Genomic DNA, 24,289 nt, shown 5'->3' with positions numbered 1-24,289 from the left:
ATGCTATGTTTAATGGAAATGCTTGTTAGGTGGAGAGGCAAAGTGTAATTTTACCTGCATAACACGGAGTGTGGTGCATTTTGAAACAGTTTGTGAACCTTCAGATATCAAAAAAAGAGGTGTTTTATTGCTGGTGGTCATGTTTTGTTGTTATTTAAGAATTCTGTTTAAATAACACAATAGCAAATAGACAAAGCACTTCCCCATTCAGTACCTGCATAATATTTTAGTGGTGTTCTACGTTGGCCTTACTGCACAATAGATGAATAATTCAAAGGATTTTCAGGAAAGTACTTTAAAATTGCAAGGACAGACAGTAAAACTTTTAAAATCCAGGTGGAAAGACCTGCACAATATTTCCCAATGCTTTGCCTTGTGTTTATTGCAGCCTGTTTTTCCCACAGACAGGAATTAGGGGAGGTTTGGGGTGAGTGTGGCACACAGAAGGCTGGGGATGGCAGCGCTCATCCAGCTGGGCTCTGCTGGCTCTGGGCTCATCAGCGGGCACTGACACACAGATGGGTACAGACATACAGACAGACACACACACAGATGGGTACAGACATACAGACAGACACACACACAGATGGGTACAGACATACAGACAGACACACACACAGATGGGTACAGACATACAGACAGACACACACACAGATGGGTACAGACATACAGACACATGCATGCAGACTCACAGATAGACATGGACTCACATACAGACAGACATACACACAGATGGGTACAGACATACAGACAGGCACAGACACACAGATGGGTACAGACATACAGACATGCATGCAGACTCACAGACAGACACACAGACAGACATGGACTCACACACAGATGGGTACAGACATGGACACAGACACACAGACATGGGCACAGACACACACACAGGCATAGATACACAGACACATGGGTACAGACACAGGCACAGACATACTGACAGGCACAGACATACAAACACGAACAAACACAGACATGGGCACAGACACACAGGCACAGACAAGCACAGACACATGGACAGGCAGACACACAGGCAACAGACACGGGCACAGACACACAGACACGGGCACAGACACGGGCACAGACACACAGACACGGGTACAGACACACAGACACGGGTACAGACACACAGACACGGGTACAGACACACAGAAGGGTAGAGACATACAGACACAGACAGACACACAGACACTGATGCACAGACAGACAGACACAGACACAGACTCACACACAGACGGGTACAGACACACAGGCGCAGATGCACAGACACACAGACGGGTACAGACATACAGGCACAGACACACACAGACTCGTAGACAGACACACAGACACTGATGCACAGACACAGACAGACAGACACAGACACACACAGACATGGGCACAGACACACAGACGGGTACAGACATACAGACACAGACACGGGCACAGGCACGCAGACAGGCACAGACACACAGGCACAGATGTACAGACACACAGACACGGGCACAGACACACACACACAGACGGGTACAGACATACAGGCACAGACACATGGGCACAGACACACACAGGCACAGACAAGCACAGACAGACTGGCAGACACACGGGCACAGATACACAGACATGGGCACAGACACACAGGCACAGGCACGCAGACATGGGCACAGACACACAGACACGGGCACAGACACACAGACACACAGACATGGGCACAGACACACAGGCACAGACACACAGACATGGGCACAGACACACAGGCACAGACACACAGGCACAGCCAGACAGACAGACACAGCCAGCTGTCCAGCCTGCAGCTGTCTCTGGAAGCAGGGAGCCCCTGGAGCACACAGCTGCCCTGGGGAGCTCCCTGGCCCATTCCACGCTGGGCTCAAGAGCCTCGCTCAGAGCCTGCCTGCCCTGTGCACTGCAGGGAGGATGGTGCTGAGAGCTGGGAGAGCAGGAACAGGCACAGGGAACTTGGCAGAGGCTGTGTCTGGCACATCTGGGCTGGAAGGGAGCTGTGTCCTCAGCTGTTCCCCAGCACAGGCTCTGTTGTGGCTGCCAGCCCTCGCTGTCTCCTGCAGCATCACTGCCTGGCTCCTGGGCTGAACCGAGCCCCTGGAACTACCCAGAGCTCGGCAGAGCCCTCGTGCTGGACTGGTGTTTGCATGGAATATGGATCCGATCTCGAGGACAGGCTCTGAACTGTCTTTTTCCTCCCTAGATGTAATTAAGTATGGTTCAGCAGGTTAATTCCCACGCTTAAGCACATTTATATTGAGGATTAGGGTAAAGCAGATGCAGACACGTAGTTTTGCCATAATTGACTGCAGTGAGGTAAAGTGTATTTATGACTTCAGTGATCATGAGCGTATAGAAAGTACAAATTAAGCTTCAGAAACCTCCAAGCAAGGTTAAGTCTTCTGTTTTGATAAGGACAATCACTTGTTTGTAGTGGCTTAAATGCTCAGCATCCCAAAAGGAAATAACAACAAAAGAGTACAATATAGGTAATTTTTGATTAAAGCTGAGGAACAAAGTGTTTAAATTTGCCAGAATGAGTGTCCAGAACACACCATGCAGGTACAAATATAAATTTTTGGCAGGCACTAGTTAGTATTCTAGAAACCAGGACAAATAAGAATTGCATACTGTTTATATATGTTTTCTAAACTTTCAAAAAGTGAGTTACATTTTTGGGTCATAATTTTGCCAGGGAAGATCTATTTATTATCCAAGTGTGATGTCACTCAGCAGATACCCTGCTGGCTTCATTTGCAGTAAGCAGTTCTGCAAAAGCAGAGACAACTCTTTTCCTTTCCATCTGCTGCTCAGTTACATCCCTATTACGTTGGGTTGGTATTTATATAAATTGCTGGTAAATTCTTTGTCGTTGCTTCAGATGGTAACCGTTCAGGTTTCAAGATCCCTTTCCCCAAATTAACAGTGAGAGCTCACGCTGTTTTCAATTATTACAATTCATTCTATTTGCTTTGTGAAGAATGCTTTTCTGGGTTCCAGTGAGGCACCAAAAATAAGTTTTCCATTGAATCACTGGAATACCACTAGAATAATGTTCTGGTGCTGCCTGTAGTGTGGGTACCTTTGGGCTCAGTGGTTCCCTCTTTGAAAGCCAACCCCTACTGAGCTCAGAGGGAGGAGGGTCAGAGCCCCAGTGAAACACAGAACAGCCTCCCCAGAAAAGCCTCAGAATTATCCCTGTGATTCCAGCACGGGTTAAACGAGCGGATTTTAGTACATCTGGCATCACACAGTGAAGATACACACGAGAGAGACTGGTGAGAGTCCTAGTGGCTCTTTTTGATTGCAGGATTTCATTGCCTGAGCTGCTCACTTTGCATCCATTGACTCGGGGAATAGGTGCCCTGTAGTGGCAGAATCTCACAGGAAGGCTGTTGGAGAGCTTGCTTGTGGTATTTAATATCCTAATTTATGCAACAGATTTCGAGTTGCTGACATAGGAGTGCGGGGTTGGGGTTTCATTCCATTGATTGTGTTTGGGATTTTTTTGACTGTAGAGGCTGCTTCGGCCCACTTCTGTTGCTTGCACGGAATTACAAGAGTATTCAGAGTGGTGGGCAGAGGTACAACACCCACAGTCAGGAAATAGAGATGGGTCTAGAGCTGTCCTCGCTATTTTTGTGTGCGTGGGAAGTGTGTGCAGCCCCAGGACAGGCTGCACTGTGGTCAGCTCCCCGCCCTTATCGTGGTTCAAGCGATCCACATGCAGGCTGTCAAGGGTGACACATTTATCTAACGCCTGGTGACAGATTCAGCACAGTCCTGAGCTGGCAGACGCACTGTTTGGACCAAATGTTCCAACTCCAACGCGTTAGGCAAGGAGCCAGCAACTGTTTGTCATGCAAATATAAATAACTGATATCACAGCAGTGGTGCCTTGCTGCAGAAATCCTGCTTTCTGCTACAAGCAGAGTTCGCTGGGTCTATTTGAACCATGGAGGTTTGAAGGAATATGTATATATTGTTTTAAGTTGCAAGTTAAAGTGGCAGAGAACAATGTGCTTAAAACCTCTGTAGAGTTTAAAAAGTTATGCTGTGTATCCTTGGAGTCAGCTGGGACAGTTCTGTGTTCGAACAATGTGGGGCAGGGTTTGGAGCCCTCTCAGTGCCAGCCTGAAGGTTCCAGGGAAGTTTGAGTCTTCCTGTCTGTCCAGACCTGTGATCACACAGGCAGGGAGAAGGCTGAGCCTTGGAAATGAACCCTGGAACCTGGCTGAGGTCCTTTCCCACTTTATTCCATCGGTGCCTGCCCGCTGATGGTCCAGCTGATGGTCCAGGGGAGCAGAGCTGCTCCTGCCGCAGCTCCTCTGTGCCCAGTGAGGGACAGGGCAGCACCTCCCCTGCCCTGGGCTGAACAGCAGCTCTGACACTCCCAGGACACTGAGATAGAGTCGGGAATGACTTTTTCTAGGGAACCCAGAATTTCCAAAGTCTCCTCTTAGAGAGGTTGGATGTTCAAAGCCAGTCTACCAGGGTTGTAAACTCAGTTAACAACAGGTTTACTTGCAGTATGGCAGATTACTTCCAATGTATTACAGGATATTAAGGATCAACATCTTTTTGGTACAATAATTAAAAAGGCATTTTAAATCCCCTCTGATTAAGACAGCTCTTCTGTATTTGTTTTCCTTCTTTTAAATAGTGGAAGACCTGATGATCTGAAGGCCTAGGCTGTATCATTATTTGGTTTGGAACACTGCTAGCAACTTATTGAACCAAGTAAAAACATTTTAGTGTAATATCTCTGCTTGTGATAAAAGTTAATAAAGTTACAGCCTCCCACTTTAAATCAGCTCTTCTATTCCTAATTCATTTGTGCTCTTGTCCTAATCAATAGAGGATCTGCTGCAGTAAAACTCAGCAGCTGAGAAAAAACAAACCTGCTACAGAAAAGGCTCACGACAAAACTGGAAATGTAAATCAAGGTCTTTCTGGGAAGACAAATTGTCGTGACTGCCTGAAATTGAATTTGGATTGGTGATCTGTAAGAGCACTTTTATTTATCAGAAAGAGTTCATTTCTCGACTTTCACAGAAGCATCAAGAAGCAGATGAACTCTCTCAGAATCTCCTCAGAATGCAAAGGGTGAAACCACTGATGCAAGCCCTGCCTCTTAAATAACCTGTGTGCCTTCAGAGTGTGTGTGGCATAACCAGAATTACTGTTACATGTGGTGCCTCTGGAGATGAGTAATTCTATTCTCTGTTTCCTAAAGTATTTTTCCCAGTCTTGTTTTTTGTTTGTTTCTAAAATACACATGCTTCAGTTTCTGGGTAAACTGTGTTTTATAATGAAAGCTCTGCCTCTGCTATCACAGAACAGTTCCTCATCCCTCTCTTTTGCTGTAAACAAGGATAAATGGTTATGCTCCCTTAAAGCTGAAGTCTTGTGTCAGTCACACCATATAAACATGTTCTCTTTTTCTCTTGCATTAGTGTCAGGGAAGAAAATGACAGCACTGCTGATTTCCTTCATGCTTTTACTTGTTTCAAATCTTGGAGTCGTGATACATAAGCAAACCCAGGACTATTTTATCCAGCCCAAAGCTGATGTGCAAAATGTAATTATCTTGGACAGGGACTTTTCTCTGTAACCTGCCTACTCAACACATCAGCCCTTTGTTCTCTGGCAGTGTTAAAGCTGGTGTCTTATTTCACTTTATCTCTGCTATTGCTCTACATCTTTCACTCCACCTCCAATGTTTGTTTCTGCAATGCCTTGCTCAAAAATGTAAAAGGTGTCCTGTCATAAGTAAAAGCACCAGAAATGTGTAGCAGTGAATAAACAAATTGTTATTTGGCATCCTTCTTAAAAGTTGTTATCTCCTTGTCTTGGCTGCTCAATAAGACAGATGCATAAAACATCTGTCCTGGTCATCATTCAGTGCCAGGATCCTGGCCACTCCAAGGCAGCTGAAGAGCCCATTTCACTAATCCAGGAGAGAGTGAGCAGCAATCATTCTGACAATAATGGTCTCATGGCCATCCCTCACTGGAGCAGGGAGGGAGCTGTGAATGTGCTGTGCTCATGTCCTAATAACATCACCCAGGATTTCACAGCACACGGGCTGGAGGACATTTAGAAACATTAGTCCTTTTTTAAAGCTAATTATTGCATGGGAATCTAGCTCAATATTCAGTGCCATTATTGATGTAAAGACTAAAAGTTTAATTGCAGGACAGCTCTGGAGATTAGAGTCCTGCTAGGCTCCTCTCCAGGTACATATTTTATTGTTGTGTGCTGGATATTTGCTGTGTTTACAAAATATGTAGCTATTTATCAAAAAGATCTCATGGTGCTTTGTGCAGCAGGGAATGCAGACATACAAGCAATATTTAGCCCAATGAGTAAAATAATTTCCCCCCCCCTTTTATGGTCTGTCACATTTTTAAAAAATGTGAATCTTTTTTGAACCCCCCCACTAAATTTGCAAAATGAGAACTTTAACAATAATTTCTATTAAGCTCTGAAACTTGGTGCTATTTAGGAATTCAGATATGTGTTTTATGATGGGGATATTTAAATAAATCTACTTAAAAATGTGGTTGCTGGTCATGAAATCAAAACCTGAATATTTTCTTATTCACGGACAAATTTTATGTGAAGGGGAGGTGCAGAAGAACTTCTGCCGGTGTTCTTTGGAAATAGAACTGTTTTTCCACAAATACACTTAATGAAAATTATTTTTTAAAATTTTTTGTCAAATTTTTTAACTGATTTTTTTTTAAGTCTCATACTGAAGGAAGACTTTGTGTTTTAGAAAGTCACAAGAAAAATATCTGAAATTCACAGAAAGAAATACTTCAGTCTTGAATAATGTCCCTAAAAATGCACTGAAATCTTCTCACAAAAAGCTTTGTCATGAACAAACGACTCACCAGTTTTAGTGTCTTGTATTTGAACATAAGTGCATTATGTATTACTGGACATGTTAAAAGCTGTTAATAAAAGTGTTGCCCTCCTACATATACAATATCTTTTTTCTTCCATCGTTGATGGATTGAAACTGCCAGAGGGCAGGGCTGGATGGGATCTTGGGCAGGAATTGTTCCCTGGCAGGGTGGGCAGGCCCTGGCACAGGGTGCCCAGAGCAGCTGGGGCTGCCCCTGGATCCCTGGCAGTGCCCAAGGCCAGCTTGGACATTGGGAGCACCTGGGACACTGGGAGCTGGCCCTGCCATGGCTGGGGTGGGATGGGATGAGATGTTGCCTCTTCAGCCCTGCCTGGTATCCATCTTCTGCCTTGCAGGTGTATTGAACACCACAGTTCACAGCTACCATGGATTTTATTCTTTAGAACAGGAGTGGGTAAAAGCAAATTTCCTTGTTTTGAATTGTTGTTTCCTATAGGATGTGTTTGTGCAAAAACAAAGTAAGAAAAACAATAATCAGCATAACTGCACAGACATGGTGCTGATGGCAGGAGGGTATGGACGGAAGGAGCACAGATGTTTACAGAACCCCACACTTGCTGATGGTGGCAGGATCAACAGATGTTTCTTGAACAGCTAAGTGAAATGTGCAAGTATTTATGATAGTTGTTAATTTATAAGATTTTTTCCACAGTCCTGAGGTGTACCAAGAGAATTCCGTCTCTTGGGTAAAACAGTTTCAGTGTGCCCACATTGATTTCTAAAGTACTTACTGATTAGAGCACAAACATTTACAGTAAATAAGTTATCTGTGAATTCAAGTAGGGGTTTTGTCTTTAAACAGCTTGTGCTTGTAACACATTTCTTCTCAAGCCATAATTATCCAGTAAGTCATTTCATGATTCTTATTCCCAAGACAAACAGAATACTGTAACATTTCATGTTCAAGGAGTCAAGAGCAAGCTGGTGATTAGTGCTGGAGCTCTGCTTGCTGTCAGGTCACCAGGAGGGAACCCTGCTCTGGAGTGATTGACGTGACTGTGATGGGCAGCTGAAGCTCTGGGGATGCCTTCATCCTCCTGAAACAGAGTACAAACTCCAGAGCTGATGCTCTGTGGGCTACTCCTCATTTCATGTGTTAGTCTGGGAAGGGGTCAGAGACTGGGGAGATTTTCTGACAAATTTAACTGTAGTACTTTGTGCCTTTGGGGAAAGGGAAGTACTTTTATATTCAGTATTCCCTGTGCAATGAAACAAGCTAGAAGACTGGAAGTGCCTTCAGAGGAATCCATCCTTATCCTTGCTGTTCTACTCTGAGGAAACATTGGGTGGGGAATAAATCCTGGCTGGATTGCAAAGCCTGGTGCAGTCCCATAAGATGTGGAGAAATCAGGAAATGCTTGCCTAAAGAAAGTGATTTCCCCTGTGTAAACAATATGTAAAAAGTAGCAGATAGGGGGGATGTTTCAGCCAGCACAGGTTTTACTTTAACAACTTGGATAGTGCACAATCTAAGAGTATTAAGCTTATTTTCACATAATTATATGTCCAGATATATATGTATGTGTGTGCACATATACATAATATATAAGAAACACAAAATGTGTTGATTGGTCTAATTAGGTTACAGTGATCAGTTTCTTTAGAAGATGGAGGTTCCATGAAATAAATGTCATTTCTCCTAACTGGCTGCAATTTTCATAACTCTTTCTTAATTTATCTTACTGATCATAACAGCTAAAATTCAGTACCACAGAACTTCAGAGACTGAACACCAGATGTTTGAAGTGACCTCCCTTCTTGTACCTGCTTTTACATTTATTTATTTTTTATGCAGTGCATGTGCTCAGAATTAAGTTCATTACAAGGTTTTTGCCTGGGCAAATGTCTTCTCTTTAAAGAATGAAGGGCAGAAGTGTTTCTTTTTTGGAGTTGCCCACAGATCAATTGCACTTAGTTTAATTTGGACCCCAAAGCTTCTCTTTACTAAACATGACAATATAAAGAATCCAAGTGTACTTTTGATGAGTGGGATCAAATATATTTAATATTATTCATACCTCAATGAAAGTTTAAAAGCAAACAACTAAAACTGCATGGTCCTTTTGCTTGACACAAGTGATAAACATGAACCTGATATCAGAAGGAAAAAACTGCAGAGGAATAGTGCACTTTCAGATAAAGTAATTTCTGGGCAAAGGATCTCATTTCCATTCCTTTAATTCAGGAAGAATTTCTCTTCATAACAAGGCAGAAGGGTTGCATGCACTTTTCCAAATAAACTCTGTACTGGGATTTGTTATTAGTAGTAAGAAGGGAGAGCAATATTGTGTGGAATCCCAGAAACAAGTAAAAATGCTTTATTTTATTACAGATTCCTTTAGCTTGGTTTTTTTTTTGTTTTTTTTTTACTCCTAGGCTAAGTTTTTTTGGACTGACTCCTTGACTGAGCTCAGATTTAGTTTGATGCATTTTTATCTTTGTCATTAAGATGAGCACAGGCAATAGCTATGAGACACTTGCTAGAGCTGATACCCTGAACACTTCTGCAGTAATTCAGAAATGTGACTGTTCTTCTTTCTACCTCAATCTTGTTGCAGTCCAGTGTGTCCAAAATAAAGAACATATTGCTGGCATGGTAATTGCTAGAGGTAGACATAAGTGCTTCCTATTATTAAAAGAGGTTTTTCTGTATACTTTGTAGAGAGAGCTGAAGTTAAATACATTGGGGGTTTGCTATATATTGTGTTAGAGTCCTGTGATCTCAGTGGAGAAATTCCCATTTTGTTTAGTGGATTTTGGATGTAGCCTCTCATAAGAAAGTCTCCTGCAATTTTTTCTTCTCTAAATTATTGTGTGTGAGCCTTATTCCTTTGGGAAAATGCATGAAGGGATGTCTCTTCCTTTTGTCATACAAGTGTAATGCAGACTTTCTTTACCTCTTCATCTGCTTAGCAAATATTTTACCTGATATTGTTCAGAGTGGAAAAAAATTACTTTTTACAGCAATTAATATTGCTCAGCTCAGATATATTAAAGGTATGTAGTGGGGCTTGTTCAGACATATACAAAATGTCTCTATTTCAATTTCAAGTGATAAAAAAATCTATTTTCTGTTAGAACTTGCTGTGTATGTGTACAAATTACAATTTTATTTTCAGCAAATGGAACATAATAGTTATTTACTTGGTAGGATTAAAGTGTAAAAATATATATAGAAAAATATTATTTTATAACTTTCCACTTTTTTTCCCTTCATGTTCCCTCTCTGTCTGAGAAGTATCTCAACCCCCTCATATTTTATCATAATTGTTGCTGTAGATCAAATAGTTGAGGGACTGTGATGGTGGAGAGGCTTGAGGAATGTGCCCAGTCGATAACAATGGTGCTTGTACATAAACAGACAATAAAACAGGTGATAAAGCACAATCTGTTTACTCAGGGTTGTTGATAGCTTGATCGGGATGTGAAGGGAAGCATTCCATATTGGTTTAGTTTCCTGCTCAATAGAATTTAGAACAAATCATTCCTCAAAAAGGAAAGGCTTATCTTTCTCATTCAATCATGTTTGATGTGTGTTCTGAGGCAATTAAACAGGGGAGATCCACATAGCCTGAAAGTACCTAAAGCTGCAAATGTTTGCGTTTGAACAACAGAGTGAGTGATGCAGTTTTGATGTTCAGAGCACCTGAACAGCAACATGTAACAAAAAGTTGTATTTCCCTTAAAATTCTGCTCAGTTCTTCAGAATCTTGTGGAAATCTGGTTTTGGTAATAAGGCAGTTGCAACTTTTTAAGACATAGGAATTGTAAATAGTCTCAGTACACTTTAAAGGCCTATAGAATAATTCAGTTCTCTGTGTAAATTGTGTGCTGTGTACTGGAGACTGCCTCTTCCTGCTGCCACCGAGCAGCAGGCACCAGGGGGATCTGCTGAATCCTAAACCTTTAACAGGCACCAGGGATTTCACGTGGTGCTGGCTCTGGTTTCACCCCACCTGTGTCAGAACAGGCTGGCTGAACTCCATGGACTGTCCAAGAAGAGAACTTCTTTATCCCAGCTCTGTTTGCCACCAAATCTAAATCTTAAGAGTAAATACTAAAATGTTCACCAAGAAGCAGCCTGGAATATTGTTTGGGTGTACACAATGTGAGCTAATGCAGTGTAGAAGTTCAGAGATGCGCTGTGGCTGGAGAGGAACAAGCATTATATTATTATAAATTATATTTCCTTCCTCTAGAGAGATACAGAAGCCAGCTGAGCAGGATAGCAGCAGTTCTGTACCATTAATGACACAGTTTCATTATGATTAGAAAAAATTCAAGTGTGCAACTGCTGTTATTAGACTGATCCCAGATCTGAGCAAGAGAACAGTGAGATGGAAGGAGGGAGGACTGATGTTCCCTGTTGCTGTGATTCTCCTTTCCTTTGGCATGGCAAAGGACTATTCGTGGCTTTATGCAGAGAAAAGGAGGAAGCAGTCTGGAAAGATCATGAAAATCACATTTCCAGGCCTCCAAAAAAATTAGTCTTGTGTCAACTGAACTGTGTCAATGAAGGCAAGCTTGGGGACCCATAGAAATAAGGAAAGATCTGGTGATGTTGGTGCTGAGGGTCTCCACATACCCAAGCAGGAGAAGTGTGCTGAACATGGCTATCTCCAGGCTGCTGCTGCATTTTCCATGGTGGGAAGGCAGTCTCTGCTGACCGTGTTTGCCAACAAATTTCCAGAGGACCTGGCTGGATTTGTTTTGTTTTAGCTGGACCCCTACATTGATCTGCTTCATCTCCTAAAGAGTCAGCCTGTTCTGCTTCAGAATCCTCAAGATTTTCTGGATTTATCTAGGTACAAGGTGACAGTGAAATGCTGGTGTCTGTTCCATTCAGCTGATGAAATGCACTTTTGATCTAGAACCTGTTAAACCATTGGAGTTAGAGGAGAAGAATGAGTCACAGGAGAAAGTGGAAAACTCTAAAGAAAAAGAATTATCCAACCACTAATGAGAAACATGGTTTGTTATTCTGTTCAAGAGAATTATTACAAAATTGGTTGAGCATATTTCATATTTGCATGTGTAATACCAGACCCACTATCACAGTTTTTCTAGTCATCTCTAGAACTGTCTTTTTATTTTTCACTAGTTCCCTCTTATACCACGGAGCTGCTATCTCTCAGTGTTAATGAGAATAAAACCAGCAAAAATTCTATTTGAAAGTCCTTATACCCCAAACAAGTGATTGGATATTTAGCTTGAGAGCTGTGTGTGCTCAGCCTTTATAACTACGGCATCTTTTTAGATACTTATTATTGTTTAAGGTTTCATACATGTTTGAAAAGCCCTTGTGACTAAGTGTATCATTAAAGGAATAAACACAATCTTCAGTCATAGAAAATATTTTCCCCAAGTTTTATAGCTACTCCAGCACTCAGCTTCCATCAGATCTTTGTTTTCTCAGAGATGAAGGGCTGAGAAGAGCCCTGTGAATGAAAAGAAGCAAGTTTCTGGTCCCTGCCCCAAGTGATCCTTCCTGATTCTTTTGCAAATGTGCAAACTGTGGTAGGAGAAAAAGACAAACCTAAGAGAGAAAAGTAAATAACCTTGTCTGAAAGTAATTTCTCCTCTCTTCTTCCAGCCTGTCAGGATGATTAGGTGTGTGGGGGCTTGTGGGGAAGCCCAGGAGTCCCCTTGAAGTCCCTGTGTGAGGAGCAGTGGCTGTGGACTCTGTGTGCATCCCCACCTCCCAGCAAGAGCCACTGCTGCAGCTGTAACCATCAGGAGAACAGCAGGAGCTGAGCCTGGCACTGCTTGATTTCCTGGCTTTTTTGGGGCTGTTATGTCTGTCTTTTCAGTTAAAAGCTTCAGTTTGGGAACAGCTTCCTCCTGGGGTGCTGCAGGCAGGGTAAACGGTGTTCTCCCAGCTTTGGGCACCTGTTCCAAACCCCTCTCCAGCACGGTCCCACCGGGCTGTGCCCTCCCAGACAGCCTTGGATGGGTCCATGCAGGGTTTCCCCCAGCTTGCCTTCGCACCCTCAGAGCCCTGAGTGCTGGGGCAGCTCCATCACACCATCCCAGGCTCCTTGCACTGAATCAGCCCCCAGAGTGCTGCCCTTTCAGAGCCCCACACAGGCTGGAAGTGGGCCAGAGGGGCTCTTAGGTGGGGTCTCTGAAACATTTCCTATTCCAGGCAGTGATTTGTGTCACAACCCTGGTGTGAACCACGACTGACATGCTGAAGATGAAAGCTCCACTGCAAAACATACCCTGGAAAGTGAAGAGCTGCTCTTCCAAGAAGGGCAAACAAGGATTTCATTCCAATTTTCTTGTGCTGGTACAAGCCACTGACCAAATTTTCAAATACCAGTGGATGCCAAACACTGACATCCAGGTAGTCCTGCAGTAAAAACTACACTGCAGTGGGAACTTAGAAGCCAAGCTATGAAATGTTGTGGAAATGTTTCAAGACAGCCAGACACTGAAACACAGAAATTTGATTAACAATCCTGTTTTGGCTCTTCATTTTCAATTGTGCTTCTTTCTTAAAAAACATTTAGCATTTTCTCATCTTTTTCAAGGCAGATCTAAATGTATATGAGTTATAAATTTGTGTATAATCTATACTTCTGCAGGGTTTTTAAACTTAATTGTAAATGGCTGCTTTGGGCCTTTCCACTGGCAGTCTGAGATCTTTAAAGCAATCAGTAATAAAACACAGTAAGTTACAATATGTTCTAGAAACAGGCCTGGCTACAGGGTCAATTTCATTTTAGTGGCAGAGAATTTTAGGGATAACTCACTGGCTAGACTGTTGCAGCCATCTTCAGCATTTATAATGTATGCTTGACTCAAAATCTTCATTATTGGGTAGTGGATAACCCCCAAAATAACCCTTGATCTTAATTAAATCTAGGGGAATGTCAGATTATATGATAATATTAGTATTATGTTAATACTTGGGGACATTTTAGGTTGGTTTTGTTTTTTTGGCTTGGGGTGTAAAATTTTTAATATTTTTTAAATCTCAGTCAGATTTCATCACTCTTAAAAAAGCCAGCAGCAAACAACCAAAGAAAAAAGCCCTGCCTGATGTTGGTATTTTGAAAGGAAAGGGAAAGAAAAGGGGATTTGCATATACCAGAGTGGGTGGGCGGAATAAATCTCCAAAAAACACCACAGCAATGAGAGCCCTTTCCTTTGCTACTTTGAGTGGGATTACAGGTTCACAGAGTTTACAGTTTGCAAGCACAGGATAATGCATGAGGGTTTTGCTTTATTTCAGAAGTGGAATATCACGAGGAATTTTCTCCTTTGATTATAACCTGTTTTTTTTTCTGTTACTTGGCATCCAGTTATTATCTCCAAACCACCTTTGGCCCAGCTGAAAGCTGTGCTGCCACTCAGTCCATTTTATTCCAGTCAATATCCACAGGTTTGAGACAAAAAGCACCAGATCAATGTTTGTAGGCAGATGTTCTTGGCCAGGTTGGCTTTACTCTTCCCACTGTGTCTTGTTTGTGTGTTTGACATGTACTGTATGAATTTTGGGACACAAGATGCTGCTCAGTCTGTTGGATCCTGTTCTAGGAAATTCTGGAACTTCTTCCTTTACTGCTTCATTCTTCTCCAGAAGAGAATTTCATGTCATCCCCCAGTAAAATGATGGGAACTGTTCCTCAGGGTTCTCAGCAGCCAGAGCATCTGAAGTAAGATTTATAATAAGATTTATAAGATTTGAGCAGTTCAGTGATGGGCAGTTTTCAAAAGCTTTCCAGTATTCCTTAGAAAAGTGCCCTCAACACTTGAGACTGTCAGTTCCAGCAGCACTTGGGCATGGCAAAGCATGTCTTTAGTCCTACTGATTCCAGAGTCTTTCCAGGTGTTAAACAGAAGGCATTTGGGTGGTTTTAAATTTCCACATTTCCTTTTCCTTAATGGTCTGTCCCTTCAGCACAGGGCAAACCAAATCTTATAATATTTACAATTTTTCTCTTTCAAATGCTGCACTATTGCTGTTTAACTTACCCCAGAAGAGGAGCTACCACCTGGGCTGAAGTTGTGAGTTGACCTGGTGATAGCAATGACTCCAATAAAGATTATTCAAAACTCTTCCAGGCTAATTTGGCTTTTATGAGCCCTAAGCAGCAAAAGGGAGAAACAGTGAGATAGAGTTGAACTGGCTATTCCCTCTCTGTGGAGGAGTGATGCTGTTCTGGGACATCTCAGTGAGCCTTGAGCTGCTTCTTCATTTTTCCTGTCCATTTGTCTGCCTGTGCAGAGCCTCTCACCCCCTTGTGCATCACTTTGGTTTTCTGGGAGCTTCCTTGGAGAGCCACTGGAACTATCTTGGCTTTGGAGCCCAGCTCAGATCCTGACAATGTCAATTATTAACCTTCCATTTTACAAATAGGCCATGTAGATATGTGCACATTCAAACTGAGGAGAATGAGTGACCCAGGGAATAAATTGAGGTTTTAATTCTTAATTAAGGAAAACCAGTTTGATTTAAGACAAACTGCCATGACCCTCCCAGGGAAGTCCACAGAAGAAGGAAAGAGGTCATTGTGCACTGATGAAATTGGGTCAGAACACACCCACATTTTTTCTATTTACTATCCAGATTTGACTGGCAGTTAATGGTAATGGACAGATGGAAGAATCTCATGCAAGAGGTCACCTAGTAATTTATTGATTTTTATTTTTTTTGGCCAGGTTGACTGCAAATCCATCAAAATCTCTTGCTGTTAGAACTGCTAATGGGTTCCTAATTAGAAATTAGCCAGCCATATTAATAATATATAATGTTTCTTAAGTCTGTCAACCAAGAGGATTAAATTGTTAACAGCCTAACTGCCAGGCTGATTCGTGCTGATTTAAGAATATGATTTTATATACAATTTAGCCTATTACCTCATCATGACCAAGTCATTTTCAGGTGAGCTGTAGCAATTTTTGTCAATTAACTCTACACCAACCTGTTTTAATGACCCAGACTGAATATTTAAGAATTTCACAGTATTGGTGGTACTGTTTGTTGAAGAACAGTGCTTGTGTGGATCTAGTTATTTTAGTAAGAATAAAAACAAGGTTGCTTATTTGACATTTTTGAAGTAGAGAAATAAGTTGCCTTCATCAGGAGAGGTGAAATTAATAAACCTACTGATTTAGCTTGGTTGATTTTATTTGGTCAATAGAAAATAATGTTTTGCTGGGAAAAGTCTAAATTAATTCAAGGTGATTACAATTAAATAAAGTATTGTTAAGATAAAAAAAAAGAGTAATTTCTTGCTTTGATTTGCTTCTTGAAGACTCTGTAGATTAATTTTATTCTGTACTCCATTTGAGACAGCAGAAATAGGCACAGACAAAATTCAGAAATTGGTTGGAAAGTTATTTACTTATGTCTATTTCACTAGAGCAGTGTATTTTTATAAAAGTGAGATTACAGTTAGTGTTACTGTTGGGTTGTTAATACAAATCAAACAAAAAGAGGTGTTAGCATCAGAAAAACTGGAGTCAAGCTTGGAGGAAGGAGGGCAGGGAAATTTCGATGCCTTGCCTGGCTCTGCAGAGGTTAAACAGCAAACATCTAAACTTGGGATATAATTTTGGACTCATCATTTATGTCCCAAGTGATCTTGGGATCTGCAAGATTATGTAGATCACACAGAATTTCACATGGTGAGGATATTTTGGTATATTTTTCTGGTTTTTCTCTATAAAGAAGTGTTATGAATCAAGAAAATGGTGGGACTCAGTGATCTGAGAGATTCCTTCCAACCTAAATGATCCTTGTGTTTCTAAGAAAAGGCAAAAGAGGAAAATACTCTTATTCAAGGGATTGATGCTCTTCTCTTCTTTGTACCCTGATATTTTCAAAAAGCCACTTGCTTCAAAGTATCAGACAACTGAGGAATTGATTTAGACTCGTAGGTGAGTTCAGAAAAAGAAATGTGTGTGCTGTGGTCAATATTTTAGCTTTAATGGGAATTTGAGTATTCCAAAGCTCACTCAGACATTTAATGGGCATTTTAGACTTCACTGAGGCCCAAAGTAATGTTCTCTAATGCTTGCAAATAAATATTTTAAGGTTTCTCTTTTCTAATGTGAGTGCTCAGATAATTGAGGCAAAGTGTTGGTGTTTAATAATTGCAATTAATTTTAATTGTAAATGTACATTTCCAGAGGAAAAATTACCCAGAGCACCTTTGCAATTTTTTTCAGATGTGAACAGTAAATCCTGAAAGTGCCTAAAGCATTAAAGGCAAACAACAACAAAGGTCTAATAATTGTTGATTTAGGCTACATTAAAATTGAATAAACACCTAATAAGTAAAAAATAAGCTAAAGTGAGTACTCATTAATCTCATTTTAAGTAACTAGAAGCAAAGTAACTGTGTGTTGAGTTTTGGCAGAGGTGCTGGTGAGTTTTTTGTTGGCAGAGGAATGCACAGACTGTGGTGGAATATTGCCTGAAAACTGCAGGAGTTCCTCATACAGTGGTGCTGATTCATACAGTACAGCAGACTGCTTATTAAGACTTATTAGGAGTGGTTGGAGTATCCTAATTAGTGTTGTGTTCTGTGCTTGTTCCTGTGATGGCACTTGAAGGCCTGAGAAAAAAAAAATAAAAAAAGGAAAACAAATTAAATTAACTGAAAGATGCAGGGACATTTCTGAATATTCCTTTTCAGCTAGTAGATCCTTTTAAAACAGTCATTTGTATGACTCAGGATGGGGACACAGTGCTTTTGCTCTTTAAATATGGGTTTATACAACTTTGCCATTTGGGAGTTGGCAAGATGCTGATAATTTAAGTTTTTTTTTCTGTGATATTCACTGGGAAAAAAAAAAAAAAAGTGCTGCTTTTTGGGTTGTGGGGGTGTGAACCAAAGATCTGCAGCCTTGCTGGAAATAACAGGACCTTGTGTGAAGAGGCCAAGTTGCTGTGGCTTAGAGGTAACCTCAAGTTAACATTAGGAGGTTGTGTTGGGGTAATAGGGAATGATATTTTTATTTGAAACTGCAGATCTCTGTCTGGGAGTGGTTGTGCTGAAGTGTTTCTTGGCAAATTTGAAAAAAAATACCTCATCATTAATTTTGCTTTTGAGGATATTTGAGGAGTTTATGGTGAAGCTTAATGAAAACCCCAGTATGTAATAACTGCTCTCTTCCCTTTTCTCTGGTATATATGCATTTATGTGTGCATTTATGTATTATGAGTGGTCATTCTTAAAATTCTAAGCATGGGTTCAGTTGAGGAGTTCTCAAATGTCTATCAGAGAGATACCCCTGAGTCTGAAATGGCTTAGACTGAAATTCAGTGTGTTACAGAATAAGCCTTATCCTGTTTGCTGAGGAAACCAGTAGAATTTGTGTCACATTTTCTCTGTTCATGCCTGCAGGCAGAGCTTTGGTCAAACCCCTTCTGCTTGGTTTACACCACAGTTAATTCACACAGTGGAATCCCCAAAAACTCTTCCAATGGCCATTGTTTTGGTATCAGAAACAACACAGACATAAAAACCCCAAAACAAAAAAACACCAAAACCAACAAAGCAAAAATTCCCAACCAACCAAACAACCCCTAGAAGAAAAAAATGTGAAAAAGAAGCTGGAATACAGAAGGTGCCATTATTTTCTGGAATTACCCAAGAAACTCGTTCTGTTTCCAGGATACAGCTCTCAGCATGTAAACATAAGCTCTGCTGCATTGTTAGCCCAACCTTGCAGAAGCTCTGCAGCCAAAGGATGCTATCAGCAAAGGTGTGAACGTGTCACCTCAAATGAGAGGAGCTGGTGCTTCTCATGATCTGTTTGTTTTCAAGGTTTTACAGTGTTAAAGCAAACTGTGTTAATTCCTAGTTTACAAATTGAGGAGGCTTTATCTGTGCTGGATCCACAGTGAAATTCGCATTTTAGCTCCAAACTGGAGCCCGATCAGACAAGCACAGCTCAGTTAAATATGAATTCAACTAAAAGCAGAAACTACTGTGAGATACTTCTTATTTTATGATTTATCCCTTTTAAATGTCAATGTAATCTGAGACAATTCTGAAAACTGCTAAAGGACCTGGGAGGAATAGAGGAACACGTTTATGGATGGCACTTTCAGCTGGAATTACTGAGAATTAATTATTTCTAGCAAATAAATTTTAATTAAAAAAAGTATTTCTAGAGACCAGTTTGATTGCTACCATTGACTTTGGAGAGCTCTGACTGGGAAGCTTTGCTGAAGTTCTTTGTTGGCCTGACAATTAAAACAATTCACTGGCAGAAGACAGAGCTTTGCTGCAGCAGAAAACAGGAACTACAGGAAGAGTGTGATGGAAATTAAAGGGATGATCTACCATTACTTTGTTCTTACAAAACCTGAGGGTTTTTTTTCTGAGAGCCAACAATGTTTCTGTCCCCCCCTACACACCTGAGTCAACCAAATCCTGACAGCACAAAGACATTTTAAGTAGTCTGTACTCCCTCTAGTCTTAAATGTTCTGCCACTTGCCAAGAACCACAACTGGTCATGGAACAGGGGTCAAGAAGCTGATCTGGAGGAAATGATGCCATTTCATTTAGGTGATTGCAACATTTCAGAAGCTTTGAAGGTTTGAGCACAAGCTTTGAATTGCAGTTGCAGTAACAGCTACTGCTGATGCTGTGCTGAACCACACTGTACAGAGAGGTTTATCTGCTCACAGGTTTATCTGCTTTTCTTGGGTGGCAGAGCAGCATAATACCAAATAAAAATGTGGCCACAGTCCCTGTCCAGACTTCTGTGATTGTCAACTTTTCCAGGAATGGGCAGCAGCCAAGATGCTGAATGATCAGTTCCAGCTCCTGGACCATAACATTTTAGATTAAGAATCACCCAGTCTGTAGATTTCAATTTGGAATACAGTAAAAAGCTATATTTTAGTTTGATTTCAGTAATTTTTTTCATTAGCAGAATTCTGTCCTGATCCTGGTCCATTCTTCAATTTCTGCAATGTTCCCAAAAACATCTTCTCAGTCTTCTGGTTTGCTTTTGCCCAGCAGCACTATGGGATTCTGAGATGTCCTTGCTGGACTGGATTTCTGTTTTTCTTTCTCCTGTGATAGAAATTCCCTCACCCCCATCTCCCCCTTTACCTCCCCTTGCAGTGGCATTTGTTGCTCCCTGGAAGAAATGCCATTAGGAGCTTGCAAAGTATATTTATTTTTTATGAATCTTTCAGGTCTTTCACCTTTCTCTTGACCTGGTAGCTTGTCAGCTTCCCCTCACCTTCTTTCTGTTTTAGAGAATCTTTGCCACCATTCAATTGGAAAGAATCAATAAATTCCTGGAGTTACAAACCAGTCTGAAGTGTAAGAAATCTGCCTTGCACTTACATGAACCCATGTTAGCATATCAGCACAAGCACAGTCAGCTTGGCCACTGGCTAAATTTCCTCAAAGGGGGTGAAACAGGAGGCAATAAGGGAAAAAAAACCCAAAGTTTTGCACAGACTTGATGTTATGATAGAAGGGAGAATTTTGTGTTTATTTGTATATTATTCTATGTGCAATGGACCCCAGGAAACTGATCTCCTGCAGTCAGACTTAATATAAATAGAGTAAAAAATGCGAGGGAACGTTTCACAAGTGTTTTTGAAACAGAGGGAAAGAGAGAGGTGGGAGTTAAAGACCTCCAGGAATGTATCACTTATCTCCTGCAGACCTGCTGAGATGCATGCTGTTCCCAGGAAATGTCCTGTCCCATTGGAACCGGGTGTGAGCTGGGCAGGAAAGCTGCCTGCTGCCCTGGCACAGGCTCGGGCTGGCTGCAGCCCCCAGCTCAGCTCTGCTGCCTGGAGGAGACCCTGAGAATCCCCCCAGAGCTCTGTGGCTGGGAAGGCTCAAAGAGCTGAAAACAGTGGTGGAGGAAAGGATGCTGGTAATGCTTGATCATGAGCAGGAGAGCTCAAAAAAACATGGGCTAACTGCACACAAAATGGGGTTTCAATGATGCAGGAATATTTTGGAAATGTGTTTAAACTAGGTTAGAAGAATATGAATCTGAACTGCAGTAGAGGTCTAAAGTCACAAGGATTAGGTTGGAGATCAGGAAAGGTTCAGCTTCCCCCAGAGGTGCTGGCACTGCCCAGGCTCCCCAGGGATGGGCAGGAGGCTGCCAGAGCTCCAGGAGCCTTTGGACAGCGCTCCAGGGATGCCCAGGGGGATTGCTGGGGGGTCTGCAGGACTGGATATTCCTTGTGGGTCCTTTCCAGCTCAAAATATTCTGTGATTCTAAATATTGCAAATAAACATTTAATTTGCAGATTCTGAAAGTGTGTACCCTGTACTGTTCATATTTTTATTCACTGGTCAGTATTTGTGTGGTGCAATCTGCTGCCCAGACACACAACAACCTGAAATGCACTCAAATGAGCTTTCTTCTAAATTAACTTGTTTAAAGAAGTAGTCACAGGAAGCAACACTATTTTTTCAGACTTTTATTTGAAAAGTTACAGGTGTGGAATAGTGGGTGTAAAGTTACCTGAAAGAAACATGTTGAATTCAGATTTAGACTTTTTACTTTAATGGCTGTTTTTAACAACAATAATAATAGAATTATTTCAGTGAGAACAATCCTTGATCTTATGATGCAGATGTTAGGCTGGGACAGATGTCACTGGAAGGAAGTTAAATCCCAGAGGTGTCACCTGAGGTACTGATGTGCAGGACCTTGTGCAGGTTGGTTGTCACAATGTGTATTTGTGTGTTTAATCAATATCAGGAGGGCTGCACTGTGCCACTGGGGTTTGTGTGATCAATGCTCACAAATCAGGCCATGCAGGAGCTGGAAGGCACATTCTGTTGTCTGTCACACCACAGATGCATCATCAGAAGATGCACAAGAATTTCAACCAAATGAGTATTTGCCCAAATTCTCAGCTGCTGCATGTTTAGTGGCAGAGCTCTCTTGTGCTCTCCTGTGAGCTCCCAGCAGCTCTGACAGCTTCTTCCTTTTGAGTGTGTGGGCAAAATGAAATCCTGTGTGTGGAGCTGTTGTGAGCTGTCCATCAGCATCCATTGCCTGGGTTATAATAATGCATCCAAACCCACCAGGGGAAGCACCACGCTCTGCTCCTCACCTTCAGCCAAAGCCACATTCCACATTAAAGCTTCCTGAGAGGGGAGCTGATCCACTCAAGTGGACTTTATGTTTTGGAAAGCCAGGATGTTGATGTATCCCACGTTCAGCATTATGAGTTAATTGCAGAGTCAGGAAGGAGGAAAAAGAGGATGGAGAAGGCTGTGATGAGGAAAAGGATTGATTTAAAAGGCCTCCTGCATAAATTATTGGAAAAGGATGTGAACTCTCATTAGGATGCTGCACTGTGAATAAGGAGTTTGTCCTGACTTTACTGGGACTCAAATCTTGGCCATTCAAGTATGAGACATGTGACTAAAGTAGAAAATATTCTCATTTCTCTGTCTGTGCTCCAACTGGAATGGGTGAACAGGAGCCTTTCATTGTTTCACAAACTTTTCTGTTTGTGAGCAGCCTCTCTGATCTTCCATCACCCATTCCTTGGTCAGGACATCCTCCCTGTGACTGGGGCCACTCAGGTGACCACTGAAGGCTCAGAGAGAGTTCCCTGTCCTGTTCTAATAATCCCTGGGCTGGTGAAAGAGAATAGAGCAGAATTTTGTCTGCAGCAAACTGCCCTAGAGCAATACCTCCCCAAAAGTCTCTGGGAATCTCTACAGTAAGATGTGAACAAACTTTCAGCCTCCTCACAAAAACCCAGTTGCACCCAAAGTACAAAAAGTCCTTTTGCCTTCTTGGTCCACGGAGCACCTTGGGATGCTCCAAGCATGCTCTCAGTTCTTACAGTTCCCTTCATCATTCTCTCATCATTATATGGACTGCTAGGTTGGTAACAGTCAATTAGGAAGGACAAACAACATAAATTCTGCCTCTTTCTGGCGTTACAAACTCCACATTTAAACACTCTGTCCTATATTTTGATTTTTAAGAGCTTTAAATAGAATGGGTCTATTGCCTAGGAGGAGCTGGAATTAATTTTTTTTTAAAGTTAGAATTCACATACTTTGTTTAAGAAAAGCATCTGAAGGTTGGCTGTCTGGTTAAAGTGAAATTTCTTGCTTAATAAAGTGACAGGAGTGCAACCTGATGTTTATTCAGCTTATTTCAAGAAAATGGGATGGGAAAAGTAAAGGTAAGAGGCAGAGAAGTGTTATTGCTAACAATGGATTGATTTTTGCATGTAACATTGTCTTCAGTCTCCTGTGCTATGAAAGAAGAAAAAAAACTTAAATTCTGCTCTTAGCTCTTGCTATTTCCTTTTGTAGAAGTTAAACTTAATTTCACTGTGGTGTTTCCTCTTCCTGCCAGCACAGAAACTCCTGTCTCATATTTCCAGTGCTCCAGTTCCTCTCCTGTACAGTCTGGGAATGTGCAACCCCCTCCACCTGAAGTTAGGGAAACACTGCTTCCTTTTTTTAAATGGAATCTGCATCAGGAACTTTGTATCTTCTGCATTTCGATTCCTCATTTTTACATTGTTTGTGCCAAAAAAATATCACTTGTGAAAAATTTCTTACTGCATTTAAAAAAAAAAATAAAATTTGTTTTGCAGAACGAAATTGTAACATAAGATTTATAAAACCCTAAATTCCACTGAACCCTTTGTTGAAATGCTGAAATCAGTCATTGCAACTATTTGTAGAATTTGAGATAGCAGAGTAGGCTGAAGTGATTAGGTTAAGGGTTAATCTGTGTTAAATATGCAGTGGAATAAAGATAAATGTTGACACAAGTTGCCAGAGCTCGTGGTATCCCCTAGCAGTTCCTGCTCCTTGGTGCTGTTTAGGGCAGATTCCAGATTTTAATATGACTTTATGCCATGGGGAAATGACTTGGATGAGACAACCAGCCTTGCTGAGCCAAATATATCTTATTTTAACAGCTTCACCTCCAGAACACAAAATGTGTGGCTGTTGCTGCAATAAGAAAAACCAAAATCTGGCACCTACAATTGCATGGTATGTAAAACACCTTCAGTATCTCTGGCATTCTCGAGGCTGCAGTTCTGCCCTAAGCAACTGAAATTCTACAGGAATTCTCCAAGGCAAAACTTTGCACAGAACCCCTTAACTGTGACCCCATAATTTACCTGAATTTTCCTGTACTGCTGAGTGTCTGTTCCCAGTAGATGCCCTGTATTTGAGCCAGCCTTTGGATGCAGATATTGGGCACAACAAGCAGAGCACAAGGCTTTTCCTTGGGTTCCCTCTCTTTGTCCAGGGTGGGCTCTTGGGCCAGCTGCAGTTCTGTGCTGAGAACCTGTGTGTTATTGCAGGGTTATGCCAGAGTCAGTCAGACACCTGTCAATAAAACTGCTTTTACTG

Source organism: Pseudopodoces humilis, chromosome 14, assembly GCF_049639895.1.
Source record: "Pseudopodoces humilis isolate 2021_Gansu_Grassland_sample_001 chromosome 14, ASM4963989v1, whole genome shotgun sequence".
Classification (NCBI taxonomy): Eukaryota; Metazoa; Chordata; class Aves; order Passeriformes; family Paridae; genus Pseudopodoces; species Pseudopodoces humilis.
The sequence above is the reverse complement of the archived record's forward strand: the minus strand, read 5'-3'. Positions refer to the sequence as shown.